We start from the raw sequence: 20397 nt of genomic DNA on the forward strand, positions 1-20397 counted from the left end.
GGGACCCCATCCTCTGGGGACAGCTCACATGCTGTGTCCTGGGGAGCCCTCCCCTGGGCACAGCAGTTTCCCTGCCCACACCAGGTAGGAAAACATCTGTTTGCGCCCATCTGAGGGTAGCATTTTCAAAACTCCCACGAAAAGGGGGTAAAAAGGCCATGGGTACATCATCACCCAGGACTGTGTTATTTTTAAAGGAGGGGGGCACAAACCCGCTCCCAGAGCCTATTTTGGCCCCATGGACCCCATTCACTGGGTCCTCTATTTTGAATTGGTGGGTGCCCTGGTCCCCACAAGAGCACACCCGATACACACAGTGGGAGCTGCAGGGGGAGCCCCAGGGCCTTCGTGGCCCCAGCTGGATCCCTGCATGATGCGGAAAGCAGCATTGCACCATCATACAAGAAGCAACTATTATGCTGCTCCCTCTATGCAGGAGCAATATCTTAATCTGTTTTCCTGCCCACATCAGGGCAGGCAGCGAAACAGATCAAATGTCTGCTCCCAGCTGACAAGAGCATTTTAATAGCTGCCGCCTATTAGAAAAAGACTTTGGACCTGATTCACAATGGTAAAGTGAGATGAAAGTCTAACTTTATGCCCTTTTGGTATTCACAAAGGGCATTTACTACTTGTAAATGCCCTTTGTGAATACCGAAAGTCGCAAAGTTAGACATTCGTCTCACTTTACCTTTGTGAATCGGGCCCATCGTCTTTACCCCCTTGGAGTTAAACACCATTTTGGCCAATGTGCTTAATCCCTTAACCCCTATGGACACTAAGAGATTCCCCACACCATTGTGGTATAACTCTGCTTGCAGGAAAGCCAAAACACAACTTCTTGAAGCCGTTAAGTCTAATAACAACAAGGCTTTAATCAGACAGAAACGCAGGGAATACAAACAATTAATTGTCCATGCTAAAGCAGAGTGGGACACTGATAATTGGGACAAACTAACTCAGGCACTTAAAAACAAAGACCCCCGTAAGTTCTGGCAAATTGTCAATACGGGGTCGGGCGCACCCACACCAGCAATAGTTCCCAATATCGCTGCTAGTGTTTGGTAGGATTACTTTTCTTCCCTCTATGCTAGCGATCTTCCCACCATTGCCCCGGCAGAGGGGGATAATTTGTTCGATCTTACTACTCAGCAGCATGGAGATGATTTTGGGATTCAAGAAGTCTCAGACATATTAACTACTCTCCCTGCTGGTAAAGCGCCGGGTCTGGACAAACTCCCTGGCAACCTTTTTAAAAATGAGCCGCTAGTCTGGGCCCCTTACTTAACGGCACTATTTAACGCAATCCTTAAGGGTATGGCAATTCCCACTACATGGTGTGGAGCCGAGATAGTTCCAGTTCACAAAAAAGGCTCTCCTCTACTTCCGGTGAATTACAGGCCGATCAGTCTTATAGACGTTCCCCCAAAAGTTTTTTGCTAGATTGATTTTAGAGCGACTCAATGACTGGATGGAGGAATTCTCCATCCCTAGTCCCTACCAGGCAGGGTTTAGAAAAAATGTTTCTACTGTGGACCAAATTTTTCGCCTTATGCTGTTATGTTGGAAGACTGTAAAGGTGGAGGCAGGTTCATTATATACTGTGTTTGTGGACCTGCGCGCGGCCTTTGATTTGGTCCCTAGATCAAAATTGTGGTCCGTCTTATCAAAGCTGGCTGTCCCACCCCCTCTATTGAATATGATAATCCACCTTCACAAGGGAAACTTTGCACAAGTAAGGTGTGGGAAGTATGGGGCCTTAACATCTAAATTTTCTGTTGAAAAAGGAGTCAGACAGGGCTGCGTTCTGGCTCCTTTATGTTAATGGAGCCTTCTCGTATCTAGACAAGGTCATCAACAGCGATGCCCCCAAACTGGACCGCAATAGGGTTCCTGCGATAATGTTCGCAGATTATACCCTATTGCTCTCCAAGTCCCCTCTAGGCCTACAGAGGGTTTTGGACGGCTTTGAGCTATTTTGTCTGGAGCAGGGTTTGGAAATCAATACTCTCAAAACAAAATTTATGATTTTTAATCCTCCAGCCACGACGCGCCCAAACCCTTCTATAGGTGGGATTATTTTAGAAAGGGTGCATACCTTCGACTATTTGGGGCTTACCCTAAATGAAAGAATGACCTGGGTTACTCACCAAATGAAGGCTCAGTTGAAATTAGTTCAAACAACCGGGGGGATACTGAAATTTTTTAACACGTCAAGTGTAAAATCGATTGGTCCACCCATCGAAATATATAAACTTCAGGCCCGCGGGCGTGTAGTATATGGAGCTGAACTTTGGGGATCTAAATGCTGTCCAGAGATCCCATCTATAGAATCTAAGTTCTTAAGGCAATTGCTAGCCCTCCCTCTGAGCACGCCCTTACTTCCACTGAGACTCGATCTGGGTTTGCGCCCCATTGATGAAGTGCTTGGTCTTAAACCCTTGATCTTCTGGAGGAGGATCTGGACTACCCCAGAGCTCGAGGTCTATAGAAAAGAATTAATGGAAGTATTGAGTCTACCTAGTCCAGGGAAACATCCATGGTTTACTTACGTGAAGAAGCAACTAGGTGCATTGGGCTTCTCAGATCTCTGGACAGACCCGGCGTCAGGTTGTTTTACTGTCTCTCGAAAGCACCTCATTCATTCTTATTATGAGTTTAAAATAGCAGAATCTATTTCCAAATCTCAATCTTCTATTTTAATACAAACCTTTCTATCAGGTAAAGATTTCTACCACTTTGAGGAGGCTTTGAGTGAGATTAGACCTCACTTTACAAGAAAACTTTTTTTGCAGTGGAGATATGGCACACTTCCCATAAGAGCATTTCGCAGTAAATGGTCATACACTTCCCCGGGAAACTGTCCTAGCTGTGAAGCAGACCAGGAGACTGATTTACATATACTATTTTTCTGCCCCGCCTACAAAAAGACCAGGAAGTATTGGATTGTCCCTATTTGCAAGAACCTGGGGTTTACACAGTGTAGGTCAGCTTATAGGGTCTTTAAAACAGATCTATCTAGGCAAATAGTATTTGCAGTTTCATCATTTCTTGCATCTATGTGGAGGAAAAGAAGATGTAATGTGCCTTTATCATGAAATCTTACGCATTTGGTTTTTCTTACTAAATTGTTCTGTTGTGGTTTTTTAGCCCTAACCCTCTATCCATGCATTTTACACTTCTATTAAGGTTTGGCAAAAGCTTCAGAACAGGCTTTTCCCTACTGCCAAAATCCTAACAGTTTGTTGGTTATGTTGATGTATTTTTAAAAAAAAACTAAATTTATATTTTTTATTTTGAATGATATGATCCTTTGTATTGTTAACTTGTATGAACTTTTATGGCTAAATTGTCGAAATAAAGATTGAGATTGATTGATATTAATTGTATTTATTTTTTTGACCTCCCATAGATAATCCTGTACTCCAGCGAACCCATAGGACCAACGCAAGGGTCCAGTAGTAGACCCATATGTTTTTTTTTTCTGTTGCCGATCAAGTAGGAGTAGCTCCTGTTAAAACGTTTTTTAAATTGTGTTTTGTATAAAGGGGGCAGGTTTATTCAACTTTAAGCCTGTGCATAACTGGGGCTTGGCCACCTTATTGAGCTTGAGTGTTTTCAGGGAGTGGGCTCTCTGTGAAGGATGAGTGGGCTCTCAGTATGAAGGATGTGCATTTTAGGGGCGAGGACACCTAAGGGGACTTGGCAGTCTAGAGGAAGTGTGCTTTCCATGACAGGTGGTGCACAAGGCAAAGACCAGGTGCAGCTGTTACTGGTCCATCCATATGTGGTACATAGCTGATGAAAGATAACTTATCCACAAAGGGTTTTGTACAGAGCAAAGTCTGTGCGTAGTAGACTCTTGACCACCTAAGGGGGCTTGAGTGTCTAGAAGAGGTTGTCTATGCATGAAGGTTTCAGTGCAGCGGCCACCTGGCTCCTGTTAATTGCTCACAAGAGGTTGGCTAGCCTCAAACAGTTTTATACAGAGTGAAGGATGTGTGTAGTAGGAGCTTAGCCTCTGAAAAGTGCTTAAGTGTCTAGAGGAAGCTTTGCTCCAATCAGAGATTGTCCACACTGTGAAAAGCGTGCATACCCGATACTTACCCAGATGCTCAAGAGAGGTTGGCTATCCACAAACAGTTCAAAATAGAGTGAATTCTGTGCATTATAGGGGCTCGGCCACCTAAGAAAGCTTGGGTGTCTGGAAGATAATTGGCCTTCTGCCTCTAATTTATTGCCCACACGAGGTCTGGTACCTGCTAAGGGTTTGGTACACAGAAAAGGCTGTGTATACTCGGGGCTTGGTCCAATATCCACATGCAGGAAAGACAGTAGTATTCAAGAACAAGTGCTTCATTATCATTTTAGAAGGAAGACCAAACGCCAAAATAGGTGGGTGACAAAGACAGGATTTTGGAGATGCAATAGGTGTAAGGCTTGTAAAATAGGTATGAATATCCAGCAACACCAATTACTCCCAGCACAAAAGTGAACAATTAAACAAAGAATGACATGTAAAAGCAGATACGTGGTGTGTATCGTAAAATGTGCATGTATTAAGAAATAAGTGGGAAGCACAATAAGTCACCTAAAAAGACACATTTTGGAGGATGTCAGAGCTGTTGAAAACAGAGACAAACTTTACACCATTACCAAACACATGGACGATAAACACACTAAGGGCCAGGTGTATGACCGTTTTTGTGGTTGCAAATGGGAAATCGGTTTGTTTGCGACCACAAATTAGGTCTTCCCTAATTCCAAACCCTATTTTGTGACTCGGTAACCTATTATTGACTTGCAAATTCGGGTTTTGCTACTTGTTATTAGGAAGGGGCGTGCCAAGGGCATCCCTTCCTAATAGCGACTCGCATTCCAATGTAAGTTTATTTTGTGACCGCAATTGTGGCCACAAAACACTCGCAGTTTACCACCCATTTCAAATGGCTGGTAAGTCACTCACAAATCGGAAGGGGTCCCCAGGCAACCTCTTCCCCTTTGTGAAAGGCATTGAAAATAATTTTAAAGAGCAAAAATGAAACAGTAACATTTCATTTTTCTTTTTTAAATGCATCCTGTTTTCCTTTGAGGAAAACAGGCTGCAGTAAAAAAAAACTACTTTATTGAATAAGCAGTCACAGACATGGTGGTCTGCTGACCCCAGCAGACCACCATCCCTCGGAGTGCTAGCCATTCCCAATGGGGTCGCAAATTGCATCTGCCTCATGAAGAATAACAAGGCAGGCAATTTGCAAACCCATTAGGAATCTCAAACAGTGTCTGAGACCCTATTGTAAATTCCAAGTTGAGAGTCGCAAAATGACGTAATGTGCGACTCACACATTGGAAGGGTCATGCATCTGGCCCTGGATACTGGTAGCAAATTCAGTTTTATGACATTGACATGGTGAAGACGACGGAAGAAATAGATAGTATACCTTCAACAGATGGTATGAATGTGTATTTTCTTGTGAAATCAGAGTCGTAGAGGATTCAACAATGGTGAGGAATTACATATACATCTGGATTGAAAATAAATTTGGATCCTTGAGCCAGGCATAAATAGCATAAAGCAAAAACAAGTAAATAATTGCAGGTATTAGAGGAAATCATAGATTAATACCACAAAACTAGATGATTATAATCTAAAGAAGGTGAATATTCAAGTCAGATTCAGCTCCTCTGATTAGAAGATAGAAAATGAGTGATAATCGTAGAACACCATAAGAACAACAGTGTTAAAACTAAAGACATAAACTCAAAAAACCAATGAGGAAAATTCACAACCTACAACAATGTCAAATCATTGAATTATGAGTGTAAAAAAGTATTTAAGGCAAAACTACAGACAAATTATAATTTTGCGTGAAATGTATGAATTTGTAGCTGCATTTAATCCATAAACATGAACTAATCAATATGGATTGAAAACCTTTGACAATGTGAGAGCTATGAATGAGATGAATTAGGAATCAAGCATCAATCAAAATTAAAATGGAGGACAGTTCATTACTACTGGAAGAGGATATCAATTTACAGCAACTGAAGCCAAGCAAAGGTATTGCAGACATACACTCAGGGGCATATTTATGTGCCCCTTTGAGTCACTCTTGCACCACGCAACATGGTGCAGGAGTGACGCAACTTAACAAGGAGATTTATGTAGCCATGCAAGGCCATCTCTTGTGGCCCTGAGTAGCTTCATAAATCTCAAGTGATGGAACACAGCACAAATCTCTGTGCTGCATTACTCTGCGGCAGGGCAGCATTTCCATGGATGTTGCATGGGTGATGCATTCCAGATTTACCAGAAGTGGTAGATGTGGGAATGTGCAAAAACACAATGCCTTCCCAGGGAAGGTGTAACGAGGAGAAATCTCTTTGTTGCTCCTCTTTTCTTCCTCTTTCTATGTTGGCTGCATGTTGCAGGACACATAGAAAGAGAAAAAAGCCTCAGGAGGTTGTTTTTCTGCAGGAAGGTGACCCTTCGTGTACAAAAACAATCCTCCTTACAACAAAGGCACCCTTGCTCCATGGTATAAGGGTGCCTGCATTGGCGCTAAGCAGCCAATTAAGCACCAGAGCAGGGGGAAAGGCAGGAATGCATCTTAGTGACTAAAATATGGCACATTCCTGCCCTTTCCCCGTCACACAGTGCAGCGAAGCAAGGTGACATGACATGGCATTAATATGGCCCTCAGTGAATGTGAATGATACAGGCGGAGCCACTAGAGATCCCCACTGCTACATAGTCACCCACATGTACCTACCATGATCAGACTACAACCCTACCACCAAATGAAGATGTTTTAAATGGTGAAAAAATGTTTTCAAATGCATATAGAGAGACATATTAGGGCAGGATATATCTGGGGTTGCAATATAGTTCAATAAAACCAGTACCTAACTCCCTAAAGAAGTATGTATTCCAAGCTATGGCCCAGAAAAAAAGTGCATTTTATGATCGGACTACTGAAAGCAATAAACAGTATCTAATGGATAAATAAAATAGCAAATCGTCACTTTCCACAGCATCTATGACCATAATGATACGTGAGGGTGGTAATGCTAATGTATTTGATTAAGAATAGACCTCATTGGACACACTACCATAGGATTTATTGACACCATTCTCATCAATTTCTCTAGCTGTGATGATGTTAACAATGTTACACATCCTAATTATGTGTCATAACTCCCAACACAATTAGAAAGAGGATACACATTAACCTGTCCATAAATGAGCAGATTAACACTCTTGTGCTATAAATGATGGCATGCAAAAAAGGGTCCAGTAATTTAAAACATGGAAAGTGAAAAAAGTTGTATAAAATAAAAAAGTAACATATTTCAATGTGGAAAAATAGTGATCTTTGATACATTTTTCCAACTATAAACCTTGTCCACAAGGTATCTTTTGATGTTATCCCCAACAGTAATTCAAGTCATACTCCCAAAATTCATTTTTTATTCTCTAACCAGTCAATTAACCTAACTATAACCCTTATGTCCACCTCAACCCAAAACCTAGCCTTAATTCTTACACCTTTATGCTAACTCTAATGCTAGTTCTGCTTATGCCCGTAGCCTAAACAAGACTTCATTGAATATATCACTTGGCATAATTCTACCCCAACCCTTGCCCTCATCCATACACTAACCTCTGTTCTGTCACTAAACATAGTAAATATTCTAGGCATAACTTTAACCATTTACCATAATGAATGACTGTAACAAAAACCTTCCCCTTTCCTAAACTTGATTACGGCTTAATGTTTATTTTTACTTTACCAAGGCATATGTCTGATTTGAACATCATTTCTTTTATTTAAATGTATAATATACAAGCATTTTATTAAGTACATGCACAAATGCTTTAGTTCCACACAGTTTTTACAGTGAAATGTTTACTGTACAAAACTAATTTTTCTAAAAGAACCTGTCGGAAGGTAGGCTGAGAGGCAAATGTATCCTCAACATATCATGTTGCACAGAGCCATGTGGGTTGACGTTAGAAATAGGGTTTCGGGTTGGCTCAGGAATGCACCTAAGCCAGGCAGAACCCACCAATCAAATCAGGGTAAAGGAGTTACAAACCCATGATAACCCCTGCTCACCCCCTTGGTAGCTTGGCCAGAGCAATCAGGCTTATCCCAGAGGCAATATGTGAAGCATTACAGCAACACACACACACACACACATGTGACACAATAAATACACCACAAAAGAGACTCCACATGATAATATATAAGTATATGTGTCTGTATTGCATGTAAACATTGATCACATGAACCAATAATTACTTTGCCAACTAGGCAATTGTCAGAACATCACAGTTACTGAAATAAGATAAAGACTTATGTGTTTCACACGTCATAAATACACCATCACTGTGCATACAAATGCAACTCCTGAAATAGTACTTGTTATCCTAATAAGACAAGGCTAAAACAACATATATCATAATATCAGGAAATAAAATGCAGCAGGTAGGGTAGGGAGAGAAACTGCTGAGTCACCAATCATCACTGTAGGACATAAACACCTTGTGCGCAGAAACCTCTGCATGTCTGTTACATATAATACCGTAATTCAGGTCAACTCTGGGTGCACAAGAGCCCCTGAGTGCCTACCACAGTTAATTTAGTAATGTTAGTGGTCACCGGACCATCCATCCTTTAACCCCTTCCATGCTGGACGGATTCCCCTGCTGTGCTGATCTTTTCCTGCGCGGGCGTGGTCATGACGGAACGGTTCCATCATGAGCACAGCTCAACCGTGGCTCATGACGGAACCGTTCCGTCATGAGCACCGAAGGGGTTAAGCGGGGGCCTCCGTCAAGGACTCGCCCCTGCGGGATTCAGCGGGGATACCGCACAGGGTCCCTCATAAGGCACAACGTCTAAGGCCACTGCCTGTGAAGGAGGTGCAGGACAGCCTCCCAACTCCCACGGGGCCCAACTCACCTCCTTGGGCCAAAAACAATAACACCGCCCGTGAAGTCAGCATGGGATGGCATGACCACACCCTATGGGTCACATGATATGAGAGACATCCCTCTGTCTCCAGGGCACAGCACCCTTGGCAATCGGGCGACCCTCGTGTAACCAGGGCCCCCTCTACCTGCGGCATGGTGCAGTGCCAATCCGCACAGGAGCATCGGAGATCAAGCTGATTCGCTCCCTGTGGCGGCCAGAGCATCTACAAAGGGATGCCTGGTTGTTCTGATGGCCTCCTCTTGAGCTCAGATGTCGTGCTTGGGACCAGTGCATGGTGTCGGTGAAGGCAGTCTCAGGAGACCGTGAGAGAGTGCCAGATTTGCAGAGGGTGTGGCACCCAGCCCAAAGTGTGATAAATAAAAGGCACCTGCACTCCACATTCAAATGGGGAATACCACTCACCACGCACTATGCTGAGTCGAGGTCAACAACCTGGATACGATGAATGAGAGCACACACTACTATTGGGCAATAAGCAGTGTTGTCCTGGGATCCCTGAGTGATCCTTAGCTAAGCAGGGTGGGGTCAGATCAACTGCTCCTGGAAGGCACTGGGGGCATGAAGAGCAGACAGGTAGGCAGCAGGCTAGCACACTGGTTGCCTTAGCAGAGTGGCATTTATTCTAGTAGCCCAGCAGGCATGTTGGTCAGCACAACACAGCAAAGTCTATGTGGTGGGTTTCCTGGCACCAAAGCAGTTCCGCATTATGAGGTATAAAGAGCCAGCCGCATCTAGTTACATGTCCCACACAATGGCTGCCATTATGCATGGGGTCAGAGCCCCTGTACTTATACTCAGAATGTCTTTGATGTGGAGTTAACTTCTAAAGAACTTTTAGAAGTGCACAACACCCTCATTCAATCCCACCTCTGACTCCAGAGATCAGTAGGGCGTAAAAGAGCCCTTTGTGTGAGGGCAGGGCCCTGCCTTCACAAATGTAAGTGTTCCCCACCTCCCTCTCTCCCAGTCCAGGAAGACCATTCAGTATGCAGATGAATGAGGATGTAGTCCTGTTACTCCCAACCGTTCCAGTTTGATGATGGTCTGGAAAGTATGCACAAGCCCAGCAGTCACTCTACCCTAGACATAGATTGGAGTCAGGCTGAAAAGTGCAAAGAGACATAAGCACATGAAAATGCCCACTTCCCAAAAAGTGGCATTCCTCCAACAGTAAAGAAAAATCCACTTACACCAATACGCGGGATTTATCACTATTCCAAACACACCAAACATGACAATGCTACTCCTTTCACATCAGAAATTACCTCTCGAAAACATATCAGAGAATTCTCAAAGCAAACCTATTAGAGGAGCAGCCTCAAAGCACGGAAAACCCAAATAGGCAGCTTGTCACTACCAGGGGTTGTATGATGTTACAACACATGCCATTACAACGCATGCCGTTACAATGCATTCCTTTACCCCGACTTGCTGTAGGGAGTGCGCTGAAAGTTGGAATGGTGTAATTTACTATTCCAACTCCAGTGTGTGCAACAGTAGGGAAGGTGTTGGAGTTAACTCCAACACCTTCTACCCCCTGCAACAAGCCTTTCACGTTGTAACGACATGCATTGTAATGGCATGCATTGTAACGCTTCCATTGTAAAGGCTGTTTCCACTACCAGGACATACCATACAATGAAGGAACATGCCCCACCTTTTACCTACACAAATCCCTGCCCATAGTGCTACTTTGGGCAACCTTAGGGGTGACCTATGTGAAGTAAAAGGAGTGTTTCAAGCTCAGTAGGTAACTTTAAATGCAACGTCACTGTGGCAGTAAACTGTGCACGCAGGCCCGGCAGTGGCAGGCCTGAGATTGGCTTGAAAAGCTATTTCTTTGAGTGGTGCAAACAGCGCTGAAGACCCACTAGTAGCATTTAATTTGCCAGCCCTTGGTATATGGGTTACCACTGTGCAAGGGACTTACAGGTAAACTAAATATGTCACACAGGTATACGCCCATCATAGCAAGTGTAAAGGAGAGAACGCATGCACGTTAGTACTGAATATCAGTGCTAAAGTGTCCAGAGTCCTAAATACAACAAAAACAGATCAGATAAAATACAGGAGGAAGGCAAAAGGATTAAATGACTAATGTCCATCCATAATTGCTAAGTGCAGTTAAATTGCCTGAGCTGACCACAAGTATCCAGGACAGCTTTACAAGATGATATGGGCTCAAATTTTTAAAATTCACTGGGAGAAAGTGCTAATGCCAACAGTTAAAAATAATTAATGCAATTCCTCCTTTTAAGGATCCACCTAGAGAAAGTCTGGTGGTTACTTTAAAACGTAATTGTGCAGGTTTAACTAAAATATATCCCATTGGCCTGCTGAAAGTCCTGAATTGAAGTCAGGTGAAGTGTTGGCTGATACTGCCAGCCCACGAAAGACAAAGTGCAGCGCGACTGGCATTGGTAAATTTCCCAAACCTTGCTTTTGTCACAGGAGTGGTTTGGGAAAAGCATAGATCAGAGGCCACTTTGCAGGTGCGAGTCCCTTGATCCAGTAATAGGGGAACCAACAGGCAATGGGGATCACTGTAAATGTTTAGGCAACACCATAGCAAATGAGGCCAAGATTGTTTGCGGCAATTGTACAGCCTGCAAGATCTGCCCTCGCCTTTCATTGCCTAAGAGGAGTTCAAGTACTCTTTTTCAAGGCAAAAAATGAGAAAACAGAGCAATGAATATTACAAGCTTCAGTTGTTAGATTTTATTGATTGTACCATATAATCATGCCATGGGTTGCTAGCTGTTTCAAATACTGCTTTGAGACGAGACTTGAGGGAGTTCACTGGTGCCTGCAAAATCCTGATATATTATTTCAATAGTGCCACTTAGCATTCCAGATCATCTCTCATGAGGCCTAACTCTAGTCTAAGTCTCTTTCTTCATACATGTCGTGGTATGTGGAGGTTTTTTTTCTGTGCTGTACTTAAGATATTGTCCAATTGTGGAGATAGCACACCGGAGTAAGCTTAGTGACCATATGAGATCAGTTTGGCTATTAGTGCTCTTGTTGCTCAATGTAGAATTCCTTAATAAACAGAAGACAAGAGACATTTGGCAAAACCGGAATAGTTAGTTTAATTAAACAGTTCAGCCAGTAAAACAGTTGCAGGCACTAGGTCTGAGGATTATCTCAATTTACAATATGCTGGTGTCATACCAATATACAAGATACAGTAGGTAATATAAGGTTTCTGGCATATCATATGTGGTGAGGAATGTTGGTTGCTGTCATTAGAGTCATAAATGAATGGTAAACGGTTACTGCAGGAGGATCTCGACCTCATGTCGACACATTGTGGCCAGTGGTGAAGGTGTCCAGATGTCTGGCATGGGGAGCACGTTATCACTACATGTGCTAGTTCCTGATGATGTGTTCATACCTCATGTGGCATCTGACTTTATGGTGTTTTTAGGAGCATGTGTACCCCCTCCGGCCTTGTGTGCTTTGTTCGGGCAATCTCCCCTGACCATTGTAATGTCACTGCACCAATCTGTGGCATTGATCAAGAGTTTTCCTGCTCGAGTTTGCCAGCCAGCTATGCACCCTCCCACCTGTTACTATCAATCAGCAATTACCGGACCTCGGTCTCAGAGCCTGACTAACTGCATATTTGCAAGTCGAGGTTGCTGTAGAGCTCATAATGGGTGAATCTGTTGAAAAAGACTATATTCCATTTCCACCGATGTATGCCTCAATTTCATCTTGAACATTCCCCCCTCTAGTTGATTTTTCAACTATGCTACCTGACTCATGCATTTTGACAATTACTGTAATTGGGGTCTGTTGTTTCTTAAGTTTGCTATTGACAACACTTACCTCCCTATTTACTTGCATTCTACCCAATTTCAGGACTGCGTTTTTACAGCAGGTGTTTAACCCCACATACCAATAGGAGCACAATGATAACTGGCAACAGTGATTCTTATAAACCAGATATCCATCGTGGGAGCCAGGAGAACCAATTTGAAAACCGCTCCTGCTCAAGAGCACCTCCCTCTTCACACATGCTTCTCTGTATATTATGCAGTGCTTAGATGGCAAGTGTCAATGTTCTATTGTCTATGTTGTTCTCTGGGTTGAATGTGCAGAAGGCGGAGCCAATTCTTTCATAGACACCTCCCTCCATTGCAGTCATTAAGTTCAACACATAACGGTGCTGCAGTGACTTGAGGCCAACTGCTCGCATTTCTTCCTTGAACGACTTGAGGCCGAGCTCAGTGCTGTTCATCATTTTTAGGATTTCCCTCTAGGTGATCTGGAGACACAACATTAGCATTTGTCTGCAAGGTTAAGACGGTATTGACCCCTCTGCTCTGCCCTCAGCTGTGCTTTTATGAAAAGCCTAAATTCTTCTAGAATGTCTTTGAACGGAGCCCAGTCAAAATAGTCCACCTCTCTCCTTACACAAGTTTGGTGCCGCAAGCTTTAACGGTTGCTGCTACAAATCTGTTAGCTCTTCTCCAGGGATGACCACGTTAAGGGTGTATATGGTTACCAGGGAACACAAACCTCTACATCGGGGAACCAGCTGATTATAGGCATGCTCGCCGCACTGCCAATTAAAATCCATAAGCGTGGAGGTGCCCCACTGCATATCCAAAATATATAATTTCACTCAGCAGTTATCATTCGTGCCAATCTGAAGTGTTCCTTTTCCTCTGAAACATTAGGAATACAGGATAAGTTTCCATACAATCAGGGGTTGAAGTTCCCTTCTAAACAAATGTATCCACCCACCTCCGTGTCCCAGATTTTCTGACATCGGTTAGCGATACTTTCATTGAACCCTCCCCCATGTGACCTATTCACCTTTTTATACCTGAGCTGGTTGGCCCTAGATAGGAATTCCATGTTGAGAGACAACTTGCTATTATAGAATACCACCCCAGATACACTAAGTGCCACTCTCGGTCCACAGGTTGATGTTGGAGTGGATGTTTTTGTGCACTGAGTTGTGGGTTTGGCTACCTCCAAAAATCTCTTCTCCAGGAAACCACGGGGCTAGGTGATATCCTACCCTATGGTACCCTTTCTACACATCCTATCCAGCTGCATTTGGATATCAGTGGGGTCAGAGAAGATGTATAATGCCTTTGCGCTTGGGTTGTATCAGGTTAGGTTTACAACTTCATTGTGTGGTTCAATCTTTTTGGGTTGGATATTGGCTCGTATCCTACACAGGTGGAGGTGAATTAGGCATTTTGCTTTCTCAGGGGCCACCTTTTGGGACAGGTAAAGTGTATCTGCACCTGCCACATGTGGGATCAATGAGCAGACATAACATGACCTGGCTTATATTTGGGAGCCAACTGTGGTCATGTGTAGGTGACATACAAAAGGTCCCTACCCAGTTGCTGTAATGCCTCATTAGTGAATCTCTTTCAACTCAGTAGTTCCACATTAGTACTCAAATGGAGGACTACCCATAGAAGGCAGAACGTACTGTTAGTATAGAAAGTGTTAAGTGAGGAGAGAGGCTCCGAGAAAGTGCCACTGAAAAACATCACCTGCACCCACATAAAAATATACATGATTAGACAGCAGTATGTGCCCAATGCTTCGAGTTAATGAATTACAGTAGACAAGTTCAGAGAGAGAGCTAAGGTAACCTTTGATACATACTGACGGTAGCCAGTAATCAATAAAAAAAACAAATAAAGAAGTCTCTAGTACAACAACCAGTATTGACAGCTCCTCCGGAGAATCATTGTTTGAGGGGTGGCACAGGTAGGTGGGATGCACACAACCAATCAGCTTTGAGGTCAATTTAGTACGGAAAGGTTAGACACAGGGATGGTCAAAATAAGTTGCAACAGGATCATGTGTTCTGCCTTTGCTGAGGTTTTAGAAATAGGACACATAGTCAGATTGCAAAAATCAAATAACACATAGTCAGATCACGCATTCTACTTGCACAGAGGTTTCAGAAATAAACACATAGTCAGATTGCAGAAACCAAATAACACACAGTCATATGGCACAATTAACACATAGTCAGATGATTGCGAAGGAGGGTGGGAGTGATTGCGCCAGTAAACATAGGAGGGCGGGAGGCTTGGCTTTAGTTGTATAATGTTAATCAAATATGCTATATATGTTTGTTGTCACCATCGGTCACATGATTAGTATGTATGATTCAGCAAAAATACTCGATATAAATTGCTTAGTGCTGTAGCCAATTTGAGAGTTAGGTGGCAACCCCACCTGGGTGCATCAATCTCCCAGCCACTGGATAATAAAACCTTCATACTTTATCTCATACTCTTGCTTGTTTTTCTACTTCAATTAAGGTCTAACCAACAGTACATATCCACAGAAATATACAAAACTAGTGTCTAGATATTGCAGTTTGAAGCATGGGTCCCATGGGAGTCATCTGCGCCCCACCAGTGATGATGCTCCTCCTGATCAGTTAAAATGTTTTGTAGTTTTAGTTCATGGAGAGTTCGTCTTAGAAGGGTTCACTCACCCCCTCAAACTTTGTCTCTTCCCATTTTCTTACAAAGTTTTGAATACACACTTCTTGTCCGGGCTGAGGTGTTTGGTATGGCAGTTTGGCTTAGGTGGATTTAAATGTTCTATGGCTGACCTGTTTAGATAAGAACCTAGCAGTTTTGGTTAGTTCTGAAAGATAAACATGCAATTCATCTCCCAATGCCTTGGAGCTAGCCTCATAACTTAACCTGGTCCTAGTTTTTGGGATGGGTGTCCCCATCGGTCTACCAGTAGCGATCTATTGTGATGTGAGATGGTGATCGCTGCTAGGTGTGCTTCTTAGTGCAAATAAGGCTAGGTGAGACAATGGAGTTTCTTGTTTTTAAGGGTGGTGCACATTTTACTTATTTTATTTTTTAGCAGCCCATTGAGCCTTTCTACAATGCCTTTACTTTGGGTGGGGTGAATATAAGGTGATATCCAGGGTTGTGGTGTTGTAGATGGGAAAGTGAATAGTGGATATGATGAATCAAAGATTCGCTTGATGACATATTGAATTGCTCAAAGCATGTATTATTTTGTTGTGTGGTAAAAGTGGTATGACTTTGGTAAAGGGATAATAGACTAGTCCTGTGAGCATTTTCGTTTGAAATGAGTGTGGTTCCCCAGAGGGACAAATTGATGAGGAAATATAATAATGAATGTTATCATGTGAGGCAGGAATGTGAGGCAGGAATGGTATAATAGTACATTTGCTGTGGGATATTGTATTTATTCTTAGTAGAAAAAAGGAGAATGTTTCCTTGGCAATGTATTGAAGACAAAGTTGATTTAATTTGTGCTCATTGAGAAAAAAGGGTATGTTGTTGTTGATTATTGAGAGGTGGAGTAAATCAAGTTTGTCAAAGAAATGGCCAGTCATACCAGGGGATAGCAAATTATTATGAATTTGCTCCAAAGTAAACAATGATTAGATATTGATAAACCAAACGGCATCCAAGAATAGTGTGCTTAAAGAGGACAATTTCAATAAATTACACACATAGGGCCTGATTCCGATGCGGTTAGGAAGGCCTCCTAACGGCATTTGCTCTGTCCAAATCAGATCAGGAATGTGTCTTTCCGACCAAGGGCCCAACTATGATGCGGTTTGGAAATCATTCTGATCAAATCGGTTTGGGAATGGTTTCCAACCGACTCAGATTGGAAGAGTCCGACCAATTACGATGCATCCGATGCTTCCATATACGATTTGGTTGGACTTCCATTGACTTCAATGGGAGCCTATGTTCAGACCGAATGCATAGGCTCCCATTGAATAAAGGTGTGGCTGGGGAAAATCAAGCACCCTGTGGCAGACACCAACACTGTGCATGGCTGGTAAGGGGGACCCATGGATACCCCGACAGGCCCGATTGGGAAAGCTCTGGGTGCGGGGGCCTGCTACAGGTTCCCAAATTCTGATTCCAAATGCTGATTGGAGTCAGAAGACACGATTAGGAAAAGCTGTCCGAAATCACAATCATAATCGGTTGTTCAGAAATGCAGCCAGTTGAGACTTACGAGTCTGCTCCATAAAGCTCAGTCATTCAGAATGCTATCGGGTTTGGATTAGGATATTCCTAACGCCTAACTCGCATCGTAGTCGGTCGGCCAGAGCCTTCTCAATCTCAAATCTACTAGGGATCAGCTACAACGCACTGGCTGTTCACTAGATCTTCCGTTAAGATGTCTACCCTTTAGCTGCAGGGATACTTTGTTACTTAACAGTAATCTTCAGTGTTCCTAGTCCTACTCACAATAACTTAAGAGGTGAATTCCATATCGGACAAAAAACCTCTAAGATTATGCTGAATATATGAGCACTGTGTACCATACTGGACACCACAGTTGGGCTTGCATTAACAAAATCATCTTGACCTATAAAGACTGATCTGAAGGGTGCACAAATCAAGAGATTTGGAAAAGCTCAAATATCTTGGATATAGACAAGTAGTAGTAGGAATAATATTGAATACCACTAAGTAATTGGGGGATTATATTTTATCCCTTGTCATTTTCATAATTCCTACTTATGTAGTTTACTAAAAGCTCTCAACTAGTCTTCAAAGCAATCCACTGAAATGTGCATATTGATGATACCTTACTAACAGTCCACACCATGCTAATCATCACAAAATAATGGTGAGAATTCTGAGAGGCATAGTAGGAGAGCCCTGTAAATATACAAAGAATGCAAAATCTCTTCTTCTAAATATTATGTAGAAGGAAAAACTTCTACATAGACCAGCTCTGGACCCTTTTCAGGATAACGACAACCTTCATTGAATCATCAGCTTAGGAGATCAATCAATCAATGAAGTGGCTTGTAAAGCCCCACTACTCACCCGTGAGGGTCTCAAGTTGCTGGGGGTTTGGTGGGTGGCTGCTCATTTGTTGCAAGGCACTGTGGTTCAGTCGAAGAGCCAGGTCTTGAGGTCCTTCCTGAAATGGGGCAGTGACAGTGATTGCCTTGGAGGGGAGGCAGGGTGTTTCAGGTCTTTGCTCTGAGGTAGGAGAATGACCTTCTCCTGGCTTTGGTTTTGCAAATACGTGGGATGGTGGCTAGGGCCAGTTGAGTGGAGCAGAGGTCTCTGGTGGATGCGTGGAATGAGAGGCGATGGTCGAGGTATGCAGGTGCTATGTTGTTTAGGGTTTTGTAGGCGTATATGAGGAGCTTGAATGTGATCCTTTTGTTGACTGGGAGCCAGTGAAGGTCTCTCAGGTGACTTCTGATGTGGCTGCGGCTGGGGATGTTGAGGATGAGTCTGGTGGAGGCGTTTTGGGTGCTTTGCAGTTTCTTGAGGAGTTTCTGGGTGATGCAAGCATAAAGTGCATTGCCGTAGTCGAGTCTGCTGCTGATAAGTGCGTGGGTGACCGTCTTTCTGGACTCGGTGGCGATCCACTTGAAGGTCTTTTGAAGCAGATGTAGCATATGGAGGCAAGATGATGAGACAGCGTTGATCTGGCAGTTCATGGTGAGCAAGCAGTCCAAGATGATGCCGAGATTTCTTGCGTGGTCTGTGGGTGTGGGCGGAGGTCCAAGATCTGCATTCCACCAGGAGTCATCCCAACTAGAAGGGGTGGAGTCCAAGATGAGGACTTCGGTCTTCTCTGAGTTTTGCTTGAGGCAGCTGTCCTTCATCCAGGTGGCGACAGCCTTAATCCCATTGTGGAAGTTTCTCTTGGCAATTGTGGGTTCCCTTGTGAGGGAGAGGATCAGCTCCATGTCGTTGGCATAGGAGATGATGTTGAGTCTGTGCTTCCTGAAGATGGCTGTGAGCGGGCCCATGTACATGTTGAAGAAAGTGGGCCTCAGGGAGGAACCCGGATTTCTGTGGGTTCCGAGAGGACCACTGGTAGCCAGACTCTCTGTGTTTGGCTGGTGAGGAAGGAAAGGATCCTTTCCAAGGCATTTTCGCAGATGCCGGTGTCGTGGAGTCTTTTGCATAGGGCGCAGTGGGAGATGGTGTCGAAAGCGGCCGAGAGGTCCAGGAGGATGAGGGCTGCAGTTTCGCTTCGATCAAGGAGAGGGCTGATATCATCTGTGGCGGCGAGTAGGGCAATCTCCGTACTGTGTTTGTTTCGGAAGCCGAATTGCAAGTGGTACAGGATGTGGTTCTGCCTAATGAACTCGGAAAGTTGGACGTTGATTGCCTTCTCAATGACCTTGGCTGGAAAGGGGAGCAGAGATGGGTCTGAAGTTCTTGAGGTCCTTCGGGTCAGCAGAGGGTTTCTTTAGCAAGGGGTTGATCACTGCTTGTTCCTAGTCTTCCAGGAATGTGGTTAAGTTGATGGAGCAGGTGATGATGCAGCAGAGTTGGTGGGTGATGGAGTTGCCAGGTTTGTTGAAGACCTGGTGCTGGCAGGGGTCCGAGGGTGAACCTGAGTGAATGCTCTTTATGATCTTGAGTGTGTCGTCAGTGGTCAGGGGAGTCCAACTAATCAGGTTCTGCTGGGGTCTGGTGTCATTGGGTGCGATGATTGCAAGTAGCCTGAGAGGGTCTTGGGTATTTAGATTGTTGAAGCTGTCATAGATCTCCTTAATCTTGCAGTGGAAGAAGGCGCTGAGGTTGTTGCAGAGGTCTTGGGAGGGTGGGATGTCTGCAGTCCCTGCACTGGGTTTGGTGAAATCTTTGACCACGGTCAAAAGTTCCCCGCTATTGTGCCGGTTGGTGTTGATCCTTTCTTTTAGGGCCTCTTTCTTTGTTGTTCTGATGAGGTGATGTGCGGTGACAGCGGATTTGAAAGCTGAGTGGTCTTCCATGGTCTGCTGCTCTTCTGTCTCTTTTCGAACTGTCTACAAGAGTGTTTGGACTTATATAGGGCAGGGGAGAACTAGGGGTGGGCGGAATTTACATAGTCAAGCTACGCAAAATGGTAAAAAATCTCCGCGAACACGCAGAAATTCTGCGAACACGCGGAATTGCTTGTTCGCGATGCTTCTTTCCTGTTCGTGAACGCTGTTTGTGTGCTCGGGGGGAAATATCTCGCGAAAACGCATTTTGAGAACGCGAACAAGAAAAAAATTCCACGAAGCTGCGGAACGCAGAATTTTGGTCAATTCCGCGTTCTCCGCGGAACGTGAAACTACCCGAATTCCGCAAATTCCGCCAGCGGAACGGAATTTACCACCCAGGCCTAGGGAGAACCAACTAGCTGTTTTGGAGTGTGCTTTGCCTGGCACTTTCTTGATAGGAGCCAGTGTGTCGGCGCAGTTGGAGATCCATTGGTGGTGGTTGAGAGCTGAGGTATTAGCGTCCGCAGAAGTCAGAGGTGGGGTGTTGCTTAGGGAGGTGGTGAGCTGTTCTTCAGCGACCTTGTTCCAGCTTCTGCAAAGGTAGCGGTGGGCGTGGTGGTGTACGGTGGGTTTGGTTAGGCTAGGCGGATCCCCCAGAAACTC

Source organism: Triturus cristatus, chromosome 2_1 (assembly GCF_964204655.1).
Source record: "Triturus cristatus chromosome 2_1, aTriCri1.1, whole genome shotgun sequence".
Classification (NCBI taxonomy): domain Eukaryota; kingdom Metazoa; phylum Chordata; class Amphibia; order Caudata; family Salamandridae; genus Triturus; species Triturus cristatus.